The sequence below is a fragment of the Aplysia californica genome, unplaced genomic scaffold, assembly GCF_000002075.1.
Source record: "Aplysia californica isolate F4 #8 unplaced genomic scaffold, AplCal3.0 scaffold00034, whole genome shotgun sequence".
Lineage (NCBI taxonomy): Eukaryota > Metazoa > Mollusca > Gastropoda > Aplysiida > Aplysiidae > Aplysia > Aplysia californica.
In genome coordinates, this window is record NW_004797304.1 from 597,717 (window position 1) to 602,173 (window position 4,457).

The window sequence follows — 4,457 nt, forward strand, 5'->3', positions numbered from 1 at the left end:
TAAATGCGTTTAGTTACCGGACTTGATCGGCCGTAATGATTTCTAGAAAAGGACAGTCTCATTGGATGGAAGAGGAAAAATCTTTTGACAATTTTGTGAAATAGAAGTTTATACCGTTGAGGAGGCTAGGTTACAGTTGGGTAGGGCAACAAGACAGTCCTCATACGGTTGCAAGAAACGTTCAGAGAACATTTTGTAAGCCGACTGCTTACAAATGAATGGTCCTCCTATCCCTCCGAGTTGAACTTCAGCGATTATTTTCATTTAACATAGTATACGGAGGCTAAACCGCAAACGATCAAACAATTGAAACCGGCACTTATTTATACCGAGAAGACCCAGAGAAGAACCAAAAAGACACTAAATGACCCGAAAAGATATACACGGTTTATTTTATTTTTTTGTCTATTTATTTGTCGTTCATTTATTTGTCACTAACAGACACTTACTTATACCGAGAAGACAGCCGAAAAGACCCCAAAAGACCCGAGAAGACACGAAAAGACAGCCGAAAAGACCCGAGAAGACACGAAAAGACACTATATGGCCTGTGCAAAAAACGTACATGGTTTATTTATTTTTTGTTTATTTATTTGTTGTTTATTTATTTGCCACTAACAGATCTGACCTCACCGTCTTCTCGGGTCTTCTCGGTAAAAATAAGTACCCTCATTTAGTGTCTTTTCGTGTCTTCTCGGATCTTTTCGGCTGTCTCTTCGGGTCTTCTCGGGTCTTTTCAGGTCTTCTCGGGTTTTTTCGGTAAAAATAAGTACCCATTGAAACTCATTTTTGAACAGAATGTCCACAAATTCGACCCAAGAACATGGCACAGGTTTGTTTTAAACTCTCAGTAGCGTATACTAGCGTGTCTGAAGAATGATGGGCAGCATCTAGGACATCCTACAATTTCAATGGCCCCACCTGTACTGACCTTATTTAGATACTCCAATATTATAAAACTGTGTCTTCAATATACACATGGTTGAATTTTCAGAAGTTCCAAAGTTTTGTGTTTCCTTTTATTTAGGTTAAAATTTTAAGAAACTTGACCTTATATCTTGAACAATTGGTTAAAATGTATTCGTATTGCAATGTTATGTATTGTATTCCTTTTTTCTTTTTTTTAAAAACTTTGTTGGAATTATCACAGAGATACCTAGTTATTGTCGTTTAAAATGGGTCGTTTTTTGCACTACATTTTTGTTTTTGTTTTAAACAACAGGTAATTAACTTTACTCCATGGCAATTGATCATTAGGAAGGTGAAAATTCGAATTTGCAGGTGTCGAATTTACGCTTGAAAATGTTCGGTTCCGCTAATCGGTGAATTCATGAATTGAACCCAACAAGACTGAACATAATAAGGGCAGTAGATATTTCGGAAATATCCACTGGTAAGCCTGCCTGTTACCTAGATTTTTATTGTCTTATGAATTAATAATGGGTTTTTTTTATTATTACTCTTTGTGAGAATGGGGTTAACCATCACTGTGTACATTTTTCTATTATATTATTGTACTAAAATTTGATGAGCTCAGAGAACAACAACTCTCTGTTGTTGTTTTTTCTCCTGAACAGCAATGTCTATAAGGTAAATTTAGGCTTTTACTGTCATATGTAGTAGAGTTATGATCGGTTTATATGTGAGGATCATTTGTTGCTGTTGCTTTTCTTCTTCTTCTTCTTCTTCTTCTTCTTCTTCTTCTTCTTCTTCTTCTTCTTTTTTATAATATACAAGTCAATGACTCCTTCAGTCTGCCTGGACATTTCATACTCCCCTCAGCCTGTGTTGATTTTATTTTGCATGGTCGAAGCAGCTTGTCTCTCAAATTATCTAAATCGACGATAACGTATTTAAACGTTCACTTACAATTTACAAAAAAAAAGTTGATGAACAAGCAGCGTCACCAACAAAATGTTTACATATTACAATGAACACCAATTACAGCCATGGGCGGCCTGCTTTAAGTCAGATGCAGGCTGTCAACATAAAGATTTTTAACCTTCAGATTCCTACAACGGTTCTGTTGGCCAAAGCCTGGAAAGACCTTAAGAAGACAAGGTCTTAACAGCAAGCACTATTATCATTTTTTTTCTTCTAGATTCCCTTTTGCGTTGTAAATAAATAAGCGGCAAACCATGAAAGCCAATGTCTGCTTCAGGTCTTGCATTTGAGTAAAACTCTATATATTTATAATTTTTTAAACTGTAGAGAGTTCTCCATGTTAGTAAAGCACAAACGACCACTGAATGAGTAGGATCTTTCTAGTAGTTGTTGGTCTTTGAACAGTCTGCATGAGTGTCCTTTTATACCACTGTAGCCCAGGAACTCGAACATTTATTAAGGTGGAACATAGTTCTAAAGCCCATGCAATTCAACTAAGGATAACAATATCGTCTGACAGTGTTGGATTTGTTTGTATTGTTTTTCATGACTTTATATATTTTTTTTTTTGCCTTTCGGCTCAAGTATTCTGTTGTTTTCTTTTATTATGAGCATGCGGTCTGTTGTTGCTGTTATTGTTCTTTCAAAGAAGCAGGTTTGGGGAGGGGGTGACCTGTATTTCTTTGCTTTTGTATTGTTTGCATTATTTGTGAAAGTACCTTCTGAACAAATGAATAGTACAAACACGAAAAATATGTCGTGATTGCTTTGTGGTAACAAATCAAGAGCGACTAAATACGCCCACACCGTAATAGCAACACGAGTAGAGATCTATTAGAACGAGATAAAGAATCATGGTCTTACAAACCTCACTTTCAATTGACCACCCATTCATCAGCGCGTTGTTTCCTATTGTTCTGGTTACGTCACAGATAAGCAGTCGGTTGTCCAGGTTTGGCTTGGGTTAGTCTCCAAGGTCGCACAAAGAGCTGTCCACAACTCAAAGACGACACGAAACAAGATGGCTGGATTCGGGCTGAGAGTCGTCGGGCTGGCCGTCCTTCTGCAGGCTGGCATTGGTCTTGTCAAGTCTGAAGGCGAGTGAGATTTACAACATTGTCAAGTTATTCATTCATTTGTTTATTTATTTATTCATTAATTTTTTTAAAATCATTTATTTATTTATTCATTTATTTATTGTGTGTAGATGTGTGTATGTGTGTATGTTTGTTTGTTTGTTTGTTTGTTCGTTATGACCACCTTACCTGTTTTCATTTTTATTTATGTATGTATTTATGTATTTATGTATGTATTTATTTATTTATCTATTTAGGGGGGGATTTCGTGGTGGGTGCATCTTTTGAACATGAATTTTATAGCTGTTAAGTTCTCACAATCCAACGTCAGGATCTTTTATCAATATTTAACACATGTATATGTTAAGGCACATATTGTTGTCAAGTGCCATAACCACTGGAGAAAACAGAAAGTCATCCCCGAAGATGTTGCTTAAATTAAGCTGTATATTTTTCACATTCATTTGTCTTTTCGAAGTTCAACTGAAATAAATCAAGTAGGTCTCTATGTATTAGCAGGGGTTTACGAGAAGAAAAAGATAGATCGACCAAGAAATACAAAAATGATGGGGCTAGTTTGGGGGGTTGGTGTGGGGTTGCGGAGCATGATAGAATTTTCTGGTGACGGAAGTAAGATTTGAAAAATCTAGAAAAAAAACCCCAAACAACGACAACTGTATTTTTTATTACAAAATATGTCTCCTAATCAAAAACAGAAAACGACTTCCCAGGTTGTGTTGACCAACCATTGGACATTCTCTTCGTACTGGACGCCAGCACTACCGTGGGGAAGGCCAACTTCCGTAAGGAGCTGGACTTTGTGGGACGTTATGTACAGTCTCTAAACATCAGCTCCGACACCGTCCGGGTAAGCTTTCTTGTCTCCAGAAATAAAACCAACTCACATAATTGTGTTTTTTGCAATTTTGCGTATTATATAATAGAATTAAAATACGTAATAGTGAATTCTTTCGTTTCGTTTTAGTAGAATTTAACGGCGTTAATAACGCAATTAGGTCATAAGAGCCGAATATCGGAGTTGTTACAAAAGAGTGACAAACAAAGGAAAAGAAGAAGGACAGATGGTGATCACTGATGTTTGATAGGAAAGAAGGAGAAAACCACACCAGTGCACTGGTCAGCCATTCACCTACTTTTTGTAAATAAGTGGTTCAGGTAGTGTTAGCTCCCACATCATTGTAATATTATTCTGCGGTACAAGTAAAGTTGACCTCCCATGTCTTTGTGTAGGAGTGCGATCACACCTTCAAGTTCCTTGTTTCTCTAAGACATACATTGTTCCCCAACTATGACTCCAACGGCAACCCACGTTGTTGTATATTAGGTCAGTTCTAGGTCACAGGAGACCGCTGGTCAATGCTCCATGATTACATGAAAAAGATTGATGGTGGAATAAAAATGGAAGAGTACATTATGGGATAGGATAGTAGTCATAAAAACTTATTTCAAAACAGAGGCGTTTCTGTTTCAAGATAT

At 36.8% G+C, this 4,457-nt stretch overlaps 1 protein-coding gene across 1 annotated transcript in view; it reads left to right on the top strand.

Annotated features, from left to right (window-relative positions):
• The first annotated feature begins 3,213 nt into the window (after nucleotides 1–3,213).
• LOC106014197 overlaps nucleotides 3,214–4,457 on the top strand; it is a 31,516-nt gene continuing 30,272 nt past the window's right edge. The window contains exon 1 of the mRNA XM_013091355.2: nucleotides 3,214–3,828. The gene's annotated coding sequence lies outside the window, so the exon portion shown is untranslated. The remainder of the gene's footprint in view (nucleotides 3,829–4,457) is intronic.